This window comes from Phyllobates terribilis, unplaced genomic scaffold (genome assembly GCF_046119375.1).
Source record: "Phyllobates terribilis strain yellow unplaced genomic scaffold, ASM4611937v1 Scaffold_1__5_contigs__length_1240528914, whole genome shotgun sequence".
In the NCBI taxonomy this organism is placed as follows: domain Eukaryota; kingdom Metazoa; phylum Chordata; class Amphibia; order Anura; family Dendrobatidae; genus Phyllobates; species Phyllobates terribilis.
The window spans coordinates 1,002,851,972-1,002,866,653 of record NW_027362761.1 but is presented as its reverse complement, the minus strand read 5'-3'; the positions used below and the strand labels follow the sequence as shown (position 1 = coordinate 1,002,866,653).

The 14,682-nt window shown below is 28.8% G+C and overlaps 10 non-coding genes across 10 annotated transcripts; all 10 read right to left on the bottom strand.

Annotated features, from left to right (window-relative positions):
- Positions 1–326: 326 nt before the first annotated feature.
- TRNAC-GCA (transfer RNA cysteine (anticodon GCA)) lies at positions 327–398 on the bottom strand. Its single transcript has one exon. It is a non-coding gene; the product is annotated as a tRNA-Cys (tRNA).
- A 405-nt stretch (positions 399–803) lies between these two features.
- TRNAC-GCA (transfer RNA cysteine (anticodon GCA)) lies at positions 804–875 on the bottom strand. Its single transcript has one exon. It is a non-coding gene; the product is annotated as a tRNA-Cys (tRNA).
- A 1,356-nt stretch (positions 876–2,231) lies between these two features.
- Positions 2,232–2,303, bottom strand: TRNAC-GCA (transfer RNA cysteine (anticodon GCA)). The gene has a single exon. It is a non-coding gene; the product is annotated as a tRNA-Cys (tRNA).
- Positions 2,304–2,709: 406 nt separating this feature from the next.
- TRNAC-GCA (transfer RNA cysteine (anticodon GCA)) lies at positions 2,710–2,781 on the bottom strand. The gene has a single exon. It is a non-coding gene; the product is annotated as a tRNA-Cys (tRNA).
- A 405-nt stretch (positions 2,782–3,186) lies between these two features.
- TRNAC-GCA (transfer RNA cysteine (anticodon GCA)) lies at positions 3,187–3,258 on the bottom strand. The gene has a single exon. It is a non-coding gene; the product is annotated as a tRNA-Cys (tRNA).
- Positions 3,259–4,138: 880 nt separating this feature from the next.
- Positions 4,139–4,210, bottom strand: TRNAC-GCA (transfer RNA cysteine (anticodon GCA)). Its single transcript has one exon. It is a non-coding gene; the product is annotated as a tRNA-Cys (tRNA).
- A 3,261-nt stretch (positions 4,211–7,471) lies between these two features.
- Positions 7,472–7,543, bottom strand: TRNAC-GCA (transfer RNA cysteine (anticodon GCA)). The gene has a single exon. It is a non-coding gene; the product is annotated as a tRNA-Cys (tRNA).
- A 1,347-nt stretch (positions 7,544–8,890) lies between these two features.
- TRNAC-GCA (transfer RNA cysteine (anticodon GCA)) lies at positions 8,891–8,962 on the bottom strand. Its single transcript has one exon. It is a non-coding gene; the product is annotated as a tRNA-Cys (tRNA).
- Positions 8,963–12,226: 3,264 nt separating this feature from the next.
- Positions 12,227–12,298, bottom strand: TRNAC-GCA (transfer RNA cysteine (anticodon GCA)). The gene has a single exon. It is a non-coding gene; the product is annotated as a tRNA-Cys (tRNA).
- Positions 12,299–13,645: 1,347 nt separating this feature from the next.
- TRNAC-GCA (transfer RNA cysteine (anticodon GCA)) lies at positions 13,646–13,717 on the bottom strand. The gene has a single exon. It is a non-coding gene; the product is annotated as a tRNA-Cys (tRNA).
- Between the last annotated feature and the right edge of the window lie 965 nt (positions 13,718–14,682).

The following is a 14,682-nucleotide window of genomic DNA, read 5'->3' as shown; positions in this document are numbered from 1 at the left end:
ATTGTGATTATTTTTTCTTTCCGATGCATTTTTCTTCTCTAAAAATCTTTAATGAATTCAAAAAGTACAAACAAATAATCAGGATTTTTTATTTTACAAGTCAATTCTTAGTTTTAGAGTCTTCCAAAGTGCTAAAAGTATCATCTTATAGATTTTTTACATTGACTTTTTACAGACAACGTTTTTCGACCTTTTGGCTGATTTTTTAAATAGATTTCATATGAAGAAAGCACATCAATATGCATTCAACGTTATATGCCTAAAATGTTTTAATGGATAAACAAGTAATAAAGCTGGAATTATTTGGTTTAAAAAGATTTATCTTCAGGGGGCACTCGGAGTTGAACCAAGGACCTCTTAATCTGCAGTCAAATGCTCTGCCACTGAGCTATACCCCCAAAACTTAAGTAATGCACACTCTTTTTTTTTTTTTTTTTTAATTTACATTAAAGCTATAAGAACTTTACAAAGTTTTACATTGTGATTATTTTTTCTTTCCGATGCATTTTTCTTCTCTAAAAATCTTTAATGAATTCAAAAAGTACAGACAAATAATCAGGAATTTTTATTTTACAAGTCAATTCTTAGTTTTAGAGTCTTCCAAAGTGCTAAAAGTATCATCTTATAGATTTTTTACATTGACTTTTTACAGACAACGTTTTTCGACCTTTTGGCTGATTTTTTAAATAGATTTCATATGAAGAAAGCACATCAATATGCATTCAACATTATATGCCTAAAATGCTTTAATGGATAAACAAGTAATAAAGCTAGAATTATTTGGTTTAAAAAGATTTATCTTCAGGGGGCACTCGGAGTTGAACCAAGGACCTCTTGATTTGCAGTCAAATGCTCTGCCACTGAGCTATACCCCCAAAACTTAAGTAATGCACACTCTTTTTTTTTTTTTTTTTTTATTTACATTAAAGCTATAAGAACTTTACAAAGTTTTACATTGTGATTATTTTTTCTTTCCGATGCATTTTTCTTCTCTAAAAATCTTTATTGAATTCAAAAAGTACAAACAAATAATCAGGATTTTTTATTTTACAAGTCAATTCTTAGTTTTAGAGTCTTCCAAAGTGCTAAAAGTATCATCTTATAGATTTTTTACATTGACTTTTTACAGACAACGTTTTTCGACCTTTTGGCTGATTTTTTAAATAGATTTCATATGAAGAAAGCACATCAATATGCATTCAACGTTATATGCCTAAAATGTTTTAATGGATAAACAAGTAATAAAGCTAGAATTATTTGGTTTAAAAAGATTTATCTTCAGGGGGCACTCGGAGTTGAACCAAGGACCACTTAATCTGCAGTCAAATGCTCTGCCACTGAGCTATACCCCCAAAACTTAAGTAATGCACCCTCTATTTTTTTTTTTTTTTTAATTACATTAAAGCTATAAGAACTTAACAAAGTTTTACATTGTGATTATTCTTTCTTTCTGATGCATTTTTCTTCTCTAAAAATCTTTAATGAATTCAAAAAGGACAAACAAATAATCAGGAATTTTTATTTTACAAGTCAATTCTTAGTTTTAGAGTCTTCCAAAGTGCTAAAAGTATCATCTTATAGATTTTTTACATTGACTTTTTACAGACAACGTTTTTCGACCTTTTGGCTGATTTTTTAAATAGATTTCATATGAAGAAAGCACATCAATATGCATTCAACGTTATATGCCTAAAATGTTTTAATGGATAAACAAGTAATAAAGCTAGAATTATTTGGTTTAAAAAGATTTATCTTCAGGGGGCACTCGGAGTTGAACCAAGGACCACTTAATCTGCAGTCAAATGCTCTGCCACTGAGCTATACCCCCAAAACTTAAGTAATGCACCCTCTATTTTTTTTTTTTTTTTAATTACATTAAAGCTATAAGAACTTAACAAAGTTTTACATTGTGATTATTCTTTCTTTCTGATGCATTTTTCTTCTCTAAAAATCTTTAATGAATTCAAAAAGGACAGACAAATAATCAGGAATTTTTATTTTACAAGTCAATTCTTAGTTTTAGAGTCTTCCAAAGTGCTAAAAGTATCATCTTATAGATTTTTTACATTGACTTTTTCAGACAACGTTTTTTGACCTTTTGGCTGATTTTTTAAATAGATTTCATATGAAGAAAGCACATCAATATGCATTCAACGTTATATGCCTAAAATGCTTTAATGGATAAACAAGTAATAAAGCTAGAATTATTTGGTTTAAAAAGATTTATCTTCAGGGGGCACTCGGAGTTGAACCAAGGACCTCTTGATTTGCAGTCAAATGCTCTGCCACTGAGCTATACCCCCAAAACTTAAGTAATGCACACTCTTTTTTTTTTTTTTTTTTTAATTTACATTAAAGCTATAAGAACTTTACAAAGATTTACATTGTGATTATTTTTTCTTTCCGATGCATTTTTCTTCTCTAAAAATCTTTAATGAATTCAAAAAGTACAAACAAATAATCAGGATTTTTTATTTTACAAGTCAATTCTTAGTTTTAGAGTCTTCCAAAGTGCTAAAAGTATCATCTTATAGATTTTTTACATTGACTTTTTACAGACAACGTTTTTCGACCTTTTGGCTGATTTTTTAAATAGATTTCATATGAAGAAAGCACATCAATATGCATTCAACGTTATATGCCTAAAATGTTTTAATGGATAAACAAGTAATAAAGCTAGAATTATTTGGTTTAAAAAGATTTATCTTCAGGGGGCACTCGGAGTTGAACCAAGGACCTCTTAATCTGCAGTCAAATGCTCTGCCACTGAGCTATACCCCCAAAACTTAAGTAATGCACACTCTTTTTTTTTTTTTTTTTTAATTTACATTAAAGCTATAAGAACTTTACAAAGTTTTACATTGTGATTATTTTTTCTTTCCGATGCATTTTTCTTCTCTAAAAATCTTTAATGAATTCAAAAAGTACAGACAAATAATCAGGAATTTTTATTTTACAAGTCAATTCTTAGTTTTAGAGTCTTCCAAAGTGCTAAAAGTATCATCTTATAGATTTTTTACATTGACTTTTTACAGACAACGTTTTTCGACCTTTTGGCTGATTTTTTAAATAGATTTCATATGAAGAAAGCACAACAATATGCATTCAACATTATATGCCTAAAATGCTTTAATGGATAAACAAGTAATAAAGCTAGAATTATTTGGTTTAAAAAGATTTATCTTCAGGGGGCACTCGGAGTTGAACCAAGGACCTCTTGATTTGCAGTCAAATGCTCTGCCACTGAGCTATACCCCCAAAACTTAAGTAATGCACACTCTTTTTTTTTTTTTTTTTTAATTTACATTAAAGCTATAAGAACTTTACAAAGTTTTACATTGTGATTATTTTTTCTTTCCGATGCATTTTTCTTCTCTAAAAATCTTTAATGAATTCAAAAAGTACAGACAATTAATCAGGAATTTTTATTTTACAAGTCAATTCTTAGTTTTAGAGTCTTCCAAAGTGCTAAAAGTATCATCTTATAGATTTTTTACATTGACTTTTTACAGACAACGTTTTTCGACCTTTTGGCTGATTTTTTAAATAGATTTCATATGAAGAAAGCACATCAATATGCATTGAACGTTATATGCCTAAAATATTTTAATGGATAAACAAGTAATAAAGCTAGAATTATTTGGTTTAAAAAGATTTATCTTCAGGGGGCACTTGGAGTTGAACCAAGGACCTCTTAATCTGCAGTCAAATGCTCTGCCACTGAGCAATACCCCCAAACCTTAAATAATGCACACACTTTTTTTTTTTTTTTTTAAATTACATTAAAGCTATAAGAACTTTACAAAGTTTTGCATTGTGATTATTTTTTCTTTCCGATGCATTTTTCTTCTCTAAAAATCTTTAATGAATTCAAAAAGTACAGACAAATAATCAGGAATTTTTATTTTACAAGTCAATTCTTAGTTTTAGAGTCTTCCAAAGTGCTAAAAGTATCATCTTATAGATTTTTTACATTGACTTTTTCAGACAACGTTTTTCGACCTTTTTTCTGATTTTTTAAATAGATTTCATATGAAGAAAGCACATCAATATGCATTCAACGTTATATGCCTAAAATGTTTTAATGGATAAACAAGTAATAAAGCAAGAATTATTTGGTTTAAAAAGATTTATCTTCAGGGGGCACTCGGAGTTGAACCAAGGATCTCTTGATCTGCAGTCAAATGCTCTGCCACTGAGCTATACCCCCAAAACTTAAGTAATGCACCCTCTTTTCTTTTTTTTTTTTTTTAAATTACATTAAAGCTATAAGAACTTTACAAAGTTTTACATTGTGATTATTTTTTCTTTCCGATGCATTTTTCTTCTTTAAAAATCTTTAATGAATTCAAAAAGTACAGACAAATAATCAGGAATTTTTATTTTACAAGTCAATTCTTAGTTTTAGAGTCTTCCAAAGTGCTAAAAGTATCATCTTAGAGATTTTTTACATTGACTTTTTCAGACAACGTTTTTCGACCTTTTGGCTGATTTTTTAAATAGATTTCATATGAAGAAAGCACATCAATATGCATTCAACGTTATATGCCTAAAATGTTTTAATGGATAAACAAGTAATAAAGCTAGAATTATTTGGTTTAAAAAGATTTATCTTCAGGGGGCACTCAGAGTTGAACCAAGGACCTCTTAATCTGCAGTCAAATGCTCTGCCACTGAGCTATACCCCCAAAACTTAAGTAATGCACCCTCTTTTTTTTTTTTTTTTTTTAAATTACATTAAAGCTATAAGAACTTTACAAAGTTTTACATTGTGATTATTTTTTCTTTCCGATGCATTTTTCTTCTCTAAAAATCTTTAATGAATTCAAAAAGTACAAACAAATAATCAGGATTTTTTATTTTACAAGTCAATTCTTAGTTTTAGAGTCTTCCAAAGTGCTAAAAGTATCATCTTATAGATTTTTTACATTGACTTTTTACAGACAACGTTTTTCGACCTTTTGGCTGATTTTTTAAATAGATTTCATATGAAGAAAGCACATCAATATGCATTCAACGTTATATGCCTAAAATGTTTTAATGGATAAACAAGTAATAAAGCTAGAATTATTTGGTTTAAAAAGATTTATCTTCAGGGGGCACTCGGAGTTGAACCAAGGACCACTTAATCTGCAGTCAAATGCTCTGCCACTGAGCTATACCCCCAAAACTTAAGCAATGCACCCTCTATTTTTTTTTTTTTTTTAATTACATTAAAGCTATAAGAACTTTACAAAGTTTTACATTGTGATTATTTTTTCTTTCCGATGCATTTTTCTTCTTTAAAAATCTTTAATGAATTCAAAAAGTACAGACAAATAATCAGGAATTTTTATTTTACAAGTCAATTCTTAGTTTTAGAGTCTTCCAAAGTGCTAAAAGTATCATCTTATAGATTTTTTACATTGACTTTTTACAGACAACGTTTTTCGACCTTTTGGCTGATTTTTTAAATAGATTTCAAATGAAGAAAGCACATCAATATGCATTCAACGTTATATGCCTAAAATGCTTTAATGGATAAACAAGTAATAAAACTAGAATTATTTGGTTTAAAAACATTTATCTTCAGGGGTCACTTGGAGTTGAACCAAGGACCTCTTGATCTGCAGTCAAATGCTCTGCCACTGAGCTATACCCCCAAAACTTAAGTAATGCACACTCTTTTTTTTTTTTTTTAATTTACATTAAAGCTGTAAGAACTTTACAATGTTTTACATTGTGATTATTTTTTCTTTCCGATGCATTTTTCTTCTCTAAAAATCTTTAATGAATTCAAAAAGTACAGACAAATAATCAGGAATTTTTATTTTACAAGTCAATTCTTAGTTTTAGAGTCTTCCAAAGTGCTAAAAGTATCATCTTATAGATTTTTTACATTGACTTTTTACAGACAACGTTTTTCGACCTTTTGGCTGATTTTTTAAATAGATTTCATATGAAGAAAGCACATCAATATGCATTCAACGTTATATGCCTAAAATGTTTTAATGGATAAACAAGTAATAAAGCTAGAATTATTTGGTTTAAAAAGATTTATCTTCAGGGGGCACTCGGAGTTGAATCAAGGACCTCTTAATCTGCAGTCAAATGCTCTGCCACTGAGCTATACCCCCAAAACTTAAATAATGCACCCTTTTTTTTTTTTTTTTTTAATTACATTAAAGCTATAAGAACTTTACAAAGTTTTGCATTGTGATTATTTTTTCTTTCCGATGCATTTTTCTTCTCTAAAAATCTTTAATGAATTCAAAAAGTACAGACAAATAATCAGGAATTTTTATTTTACAAGTCAATTCTTAGTTTTAGAGTCTTCCAAAGTGCTAAAAGTATCATCTTATAGATTTTTTACATTGACTTTTTCAGACAACGTTTTTCGACCTTTTGGCTGATTTTTTAAATAGATTTCATATGAAGAAAGCACATCAATATGCATTCAACGTTATATGCCTAAAATGTTTTAATGGATAAACAAGTAATAAAGCTAGAATTATTTGGTTTAAAAAGATTTATCTTCAGGGGGCACTCGGAGTTGAACCAAAGACCTCTTAATCTGCAGTCAAATGCTCTGCCACTGAGCTATACCCCCAAAACTTAAGTAATGCACCCTCTTTTTTTTTTTTTTTTTTTTTAAATTACATTAAAGCTATAAGAACTTTACAAAGTTTTACATTGTGATTATTTTTTCTTTCTGATGCATTTTTCTTCTCTAAAAATCTTTAATGAATTCAAAAAGTACAAACAAATAATCAGGATTTTTTATTTTACAAGTCAATTCTTAGTTTTAGAGTCTTCCAAAGTGCTAAAAGTATCATCTTATAGATTTTTTACATTGACTTTTTACAGACAACGTTTTTCGACCTTTTGGCTGATTTTTTAAATAGATTTCATATGAAGAAAGCACATCAATATGCATTCAACGTTATATGCCTAAAATGTTTTAATGGATAAACAAGTAATAAAGCTAGAATTATTTGGTTTAAAAAGATTTATCTTCAGGGGGCACTCGGAGTTGAACCAAAGACCTCTTAATCTGCAGTCAAATGCTCTGCCACTGAGCTATACCCCCAAAACTTAAGTAATGCACCCTCTATTTATTTTTTTTTTTTATTACATTAAAGCTATAAGAACTTAACAAAGTTTTACATTGTGATTATTCTTTCTTTCCGATGCATTTTTCTTCTCTAAAAATCTTTAATGAATTCAAAAAGGACAGACAAATAATCAGGAATTTTTATTTTACAAGTCAATTCTTAGTTTTAGAGTCTTCCAAAGTGCTAAAAGTATCATCTTATAGATTTTTTACATTGACTTTTTCAGACAACGTTTTTTGACCTTTTGGCTGATTTTTTAAATAGATTTCATATGAAGAAAGCACATCAATATGCATTCAACATTATATGCCTAAAATGCTTTAATGGATAAACAAGTAATAAAGCTAGAATTATTTGGTTTAAAAAGATTTATCTTCAGGGGGCACTCGGAGTTGAACCAAGGACCTCTTGATCTGCAGTCAAATGCTCTGCCACTGAGCTATACCCCCAAAACTTAAGCAATGCACACTCTTTTTTTTTTTTTTTAAATTACATTAAAGCTATAAGAACTTTACAAAGTTTTACATTGTGATTATTTTTTCTTTCCGATGCATTTTTCTTCTTTAAAAATCTTTAATGAATTCAAAAAGTACAGACAAATAATCAGGAATTTTTATTTTACAAGTCAATTCTTAGTTTTAGAGTCTTCCAAAGTGCTAAAAGTATCATCTTATAGATTTTTTACATTGACTTTTTACAGACAACGTTTTTCGACCTTTTGGCTGATTTTTTAAATAGATTTCATATGAAGAAAGCACATCAATATGCATTCAACGTTATATGCCTAAAATGCTTTAATGGATAAACAAGTAATAAAACTAGAATTATTTGGTTTAAAAAGATTTATCTTTAGGGGTCACTTGGAGTTGAACCAAGGACCTCTTGATCTGCAGTCAAATGCTCTGCCACTGAGCTATACCCCCAAAACTTAAGTAATGCACACCCTTTTTTTTTTTTTAATTTACATTAAAGCTGTAAGAACTTTACAATGTTTTACATTGTGATTATTTTTTCTTTCCGATGCATTTTTCTTCTCTAAAAATCTTTAATGAATTCAAAAAGTACAGACAAATAATCAGGAATTTTTATTTTACAAGTCAATTCTTAGTTTTAGAGTCTTCCAAAGTGCTAAAAGTATCATCTTATAGATTTTTTACATTGACTTTTTACAGACAACGTTTTTCGACCTTTTGGCTGATTTTTTAAATAGATTTCATATGAAGAAAGCACATCAATATGCATTCAACGTTATATGCCTAAAATGTTTTAATGGATAAACAAGTAATAAAGCTAGAATTATTTGGTTTAAAAAGATTTATCTTCAGGGGGCACTCGGAGTTGAATCAAGAACCTCTTAATCTGCAGTCAAATGCTCTGCCACTGAGCTATACCCCCAAAACTTAAATAATGCACCCTTTTTTTTTTTTTTTTTTAATTACATTAAAGCTATAAGAACTTTACAAAGTTTTGCATTGTGATTATTTTTTCTTTCCGATGCATTTTTCTTCTCTAAAAATCTTTAATGAATTCAAAAAGTACAGACAAATAATCAGGAATTTTTATTTTACAAGTCAATTCTTAGTTTTAGAGTCTTCCAAAGTGCTAAAAGTATCATCTTATAGATTTTTTACATTGACTTTTTCAGACAACGTTTTTCGACCTTTTGGCTGATTTTTTAAATAGATTTCATATGAAGAAAGCACATCAATATGCATTCAACGTTATATGCCTAAAATGTTTTAATGGATAAACAAATAATAAAGCAAGAATTATTTGGTTTAAAAAGATTTATCTTCAGGGGGCACTCGGAGTTGAACCAAGGACCTCTTGATCTGCAGTCAAATGCTCTGCCACTGAGCTATACCCCCAAAACTTAAGTAATGCACCCTCTTTTTTTTTTTTTTTTTTTTTAAATTACATTAAAGCTATAAGAACTTTACAAAGTTTTACATTGTGATTATTTTTTCTTTCTGATGCATTTTTCTTCTCTAAAAATCTTTAATGAATTCAAAAAGTACAAACAAATAATCAGGATTTTTTATTTTACAAGTCAATTCTTAGTTTTAGAGTCTTCCAAAGTGCTAAAAGTATCATCTTAGAGATTTTTTACATTGACTTTTTCAGACAACGTTTTTCGACCTTTTGGCTGATTTTTTAAATAGATTTCATATGAAGAAAGCACATCAATATGCATTCAACGTTATATGCCTAAAATGTTTTAATGGATAAACAAGTAATAAAGCTAGAATTATTTGGTTTAAAAAGATTTATCTTCAGGGGGCACTCAGAGTTGAACCAAGGACCTCTTAATCTGCAGTCAAATGCTCTGCCACTGAGCTATACCCCCAAAACTTAAGTAATGCACCCTCTTTTTTTTTTTTTTTTTTTTAAATTACATTAAAGCTATAAGAACTTTACAAAGTTTTACATTGTGATTATTTTTTCTTTCCGATGCATTTTTCTTCTCTAAAAATCTTTAATGAATTCAAAAAGTACAAACAAATAATCAGGATTTTTTATTTTACAAGTCAATTCTTAGTTTTAGAGTCTTCCAAAGTGCTAAAAGTATCATCTTATAGATTTTTTACATTGACTTTTTACAGACAACGTTTTTCGACCTTTTGGCTGATTTTTTAAATAGATTTCATATGAAGAAAGCACATCAATATGCATTCAACGTTATATGCCTAAAATGTTTTAATGGATAAACAAGTAATAAAGCTAGAATTATTTGGTTTAAAAAGATTTATCTTCAGGGGGCACTCGGAGTTGAACCAAGGACCACTTAATCTGCAGTCAAATGCTCTGCCACTGAGCTATACCCCCAAAACTTAAGCAATGCACCCTCTATTTTTTTTTTTTTTTTAATTACATTAAAGCTATAAGAACTTTACAAAGTTTTACATTGTGATTATTTTTTCTTTCCGATGCATTTTTCTTCTTTAAAAATCTTTAATGAATTCAAAAAGTACAGACAAATAATCAGGAATTTTTATTTTACAAGTCAATTCTTAGTTTTAGAGTCTTCCAAAGTGCTAAAAGTATCATCTTATAGATTTTTTACATTGACTTTTTACAGACAACGTTTTTCGACCTTTTGGCTGATTTTTTAAATAGATTTCATATGAAGAAAGCACATCAATATGCATTCAACGTTATATGCCTAAAATGCTTTAATGGATAAACAAGTAATAAAACTAGAATTATTTGGTTTAAAAACATTTATCTTCAGGGGTCACTTGGAGTTGAACCAAGGACCTCTTGATCTGCAGTCAAATGCTCTGCCACTGAGCTATACCCCCAAAACTTAAGTAATGCACACTCTTTTTTTTTTTTTTTAATTTACATTAAAGCTGTAAGAACTTTACAATGTTTTACATTGTGATTATTTTTTCTTTCCGATGCATTTTTCTTCTCTAAAAATCTTTAATGAATTCAAAAAGTACAGACAAATAATCAGGAATTTTTATTTTACAAGTCAATTCTTAGTTTTAGAGTCTTCCAAAGTGCTAAAAGTATCATCTTATAGATTTTTTACATTGACTTTTTACAGACAACGTTTTTCGACCTTTTGGCTGATTTTTTAAATAGATTTCATATGAAGAAAGCACATCAATATGCATTCAACGTTATATGCCTAAAATGTTTTAATGGATAAACAAGTAATAAAGCTAGAATTATTTGGTTTAAAAAGATTTATCTTCAGGGGGCACTCGGAGTTGAATCAAGGACCTCTTAATCTGCAGTCAAATGCTCTGCCACTGAGCTATACCCCCAAAACTTAAATAATGCACCCTTTTTTTTTTTTTTTTTTTAATTACATTAAAGCTATAAGAACTTTACAAAGTTTTGCATTGTGATTATTTTTTCTTTCCGATGCATTTTTCTTCTCTAAAAATCTTTAATGAATTCAAAAAGTACAGACAAATAATCAGGAATTTTTATTTTACAAGTCAATTCTTAGTTTTAGAGTCTTCCAAAGTGCTAAAAGTATCATCTTATAGATTTTTTACATTGACTTTTTCAGACAACGTTTTTCGACCTTTTGGCTGATTTTTTAAATAGATTTCATATGAAGAAAGCACATCAATATGCATTCAACGTTATATGCCTAAAATGTTTTAATGGATAAACAAGTAATAAAGCTAGAATTATTTGGTTTAAAAAGATTTATCTTCAGGGGGCACTCGGAGTTGAACCAAAGACCTCTTAATCTGCAGTCAAATGCTCTGCCACTGAGCTATACCCCCAAAACTTAAGTAATGCACCCTCTTTTTTTTTTTTTTTTTTTTTAAATTACATTAAAGCTATAAGAACTTTACAAAGTTTTACATTGTGATTATTTTTTCTTTCTGATGCATTTTTCTTCTCTAAAAATCTTTAATGAATTCAAAAAGTACAAACAAATAATCAGGATTTTTTATTTTACAAGTCAATTCTTAGTTTTAGAGTCTTCCAAAGTGCTAAAAGTATCATCTTATAGATTTTTTACATTGACTTTTTACAGACAACGTTTTTCGACCTTTTGGCTGATTTTTTAAATAGATTTCATATGAAGAAAGCACATCAATATGCATTCAACGTTATATGCCTAAAATGTTTTAATGGATAAACAAGTAATAAAGCTAGAATTATTTGGTTTAAAAAGATTTATCTTCAGGGGGCACTCGGAGTTGAACCAAAGACCTCTTAATCTGCAGTCAAATGCTCTGCCACTGAGCTATACCCCCAAAACTTAAGTAATGCACCCTCTATTTATTTTTTTTTTTTATTACATTAAAGCTATAAGAACTTAACAAAGTTTTACATTGTGATTATTCTTTCTTTCCGATGCATTTTTCTTCTCTAAAAATCTTTAATGAATTCAAAAAGGACAGACAAATAATCAGGAATTTTTATTTTACAAGTCAATTCTTAGTTTTAGAGTCTTCCAAAGTGCTAAAAGTATCATCTTATAGATTTTTTACATTGACTTTTTCAGACAACGTTTTTTGACCTTTTGGCTGATTTTTTAAATAGATTTCATATGAAGAAAGCACATCAATATGCATTCAACATTATATGCCTAAAATGCTTTAATGGATAAACAAGTAATAAAGCTAGAATTATTTCGTTTAAAAAGATTTATCTTCAGGGGGCACTCGGAGTTGAACCAAGGACCTCTTGATCTGCAGTCAAATGCTCTGCCACTGAGCTATACCCCCAAAACTTAAGCAATGCACACTCTTTTTTTTTTTTTTTAAATTACATTAAAGCTATAAGAACTTTACAAAGTTTTACATTGTGATTATTTTTTCTTTCCGATGCATTTTTCTTCTTTAAAAATCTTTAATGAATTCAAAAAGTACAGACAAATAATCAGGAATTTTTATTTTACAAGTCAATTCTTAGTTTTAGAGTCTTCCAAAGTGCTAAAAGTATCATCTTATAGATTTTTTACATTGACTTTTTACAGACAACGTTTTTCGACCTTTTGGCTGATTTTTTAAATAGATTTCATATGAAGAAAGCACATCAATATGCATTCAACGTTATATGCCTAAAATGCTTTAATGGATAAACAAGTAATAAAACTAGAATTATTTGGTTTAAAAAGATTTATCTTTAGGGGTCACTTGGAGTTGAACCAAGGACCTCTTGATCTGCAGTCAAATGCTCTGCCACTGAGCTATACCCCCAAAACTTAAGTAATGCACACCCTTTTTTTTTTTTTTAATTTACATTAAAGCTGTAAGAACTTTACAATGTTTTACATTGTGATTATTTTTTCTTTCCGATGCATTTTTCTTCTCTAAAAATCTTTAATGAATTCAAAAAGTACAGACAAATAATCAGGAATTTTTATTTTACAAGTCAATTCTTAGTTTTAGAGTCTTCCAAAGTGCTAAAAGTATCATCTTATAGATTTTTTACATTGACTTTTTACAGACAACGTTTTTCGACCTTTTGGCTGATTTTTTAAATAGATTTCATATGAAGAAAGCACATCAATATGCATTCAACGTTATATGCCTAAAATGTTTTAATGGATAAACAAGTAATAAAGCTAGAATTATTTGGTTTAAAAAGATTTATCTTCAGGGGGCACTCGGAGTTGAATCAAGAACCTCTTAATCTGCAGTCAAATGCTCTGCCACTGAGCTATACCCCCAAAACTTAAATAATGCACCCTTTTTTTTTTTTTTTTTAATTACATTAAAGCTATAAGAACTTTACAAAGTTTTGCATTGTGATTATTTTTTCTTTCCGATGCATTTTTCTTCTCTAAAAATCTTTAATGAATTCAAAAAGTACAGACAAATAATCAGGAATTTTTATTTTACAAGTCAATTCTTAGTTTTAGAGTCTTCCAAAGTGCTAAAAGTATCATCTTATAGATTTTTTACATTGACTTTTTCAGACAACGTTTTTCGACCTTTTGGCTGATTTTTTAAATAGATTTCATATGAAGAAAGCACATCAATATGCATTCAACGTTATATGCCTAAAATGTTTTAATGGATAAACAAATAATAAAGCAAGAATTATTTGGTTTAAAAAGATTTATCTTCAGGGGGCACTCGGAGTTGAACCAAGGACCTCTTGATCTGCAGTCAAATGCTCTGCCACTGAGCTATACCCCCAAAACTTAAGTAATGCACCCTCTTTTTTTTTTTTTTTTTTTTTAAATTACATTAAAGCTATAAGAACTTTACAAAGTTTTACATTGTGATTATTTTTTCTTTCTGATGCATTTTTCTTCTCTAAAAATCTTTAATGAATTCAAAAAGTACAAACAAATAATCAGGATTTTTTATTTTACAAGTCAATTCTTAGTTTTAGAGTCTTCCAAAGTGCTAAAAGTATCATCTTAGAGATTTTTTACATTGACTTTTTCAGACAACGTTTTTCGACCTTTTGGCTGATTTTTTAAATAGATTTCATATGAAGAAAGCACATCAATATGCATTCAACGTTATATGCCTAAAATGTTTTAATGGATAAACAAGTAATAAAGCTAGAATTATTTGGTTTAAAAAGATTTATCTTCAGGGGGCACTCAGAGTTGAACCAAGGACCTCTTAATCTGCAGTCAAATGCTCTGCCACTGAGCTATACCCCCAAAACTTAAGTAATGCACCCTCTTTTTTTTTTTTTTTTTTTTAAATTACATTAAAGCTATAAGAACTTTACAAAGTTTTACATTGTGATTATTTTTTCTTTCCGATGCATTTTTCTTCTCTAAAAATCTTTAATGAATTCAAAAAGTACAAACAAATAATCAGGATTTTTTATTTTACAAGTCAATTCTTAGTTTTAGAGTCTTCCAAAGTGCTAAAAGTATCATCTTATAGATTTTTTACATTGACTTTTTACAGACAACGTTTTTCGACCTTTTGGCTGATTTTTTAAATAGATTTCATATGAAGAAAGCACATCAATATGCATTCAACGTTATATGCCTAAAATGTTTTAATGGATAAACAAGTAATAAAGCTAGAATTATTTGGTTTAAAAAGATTTATCTTCAGGGGGCACTCGGAGTTGAACCAAGGACCACTTAATCTGCAGTCAAATGCTCTGCCACTGAGCTATACCCCCAAAACTT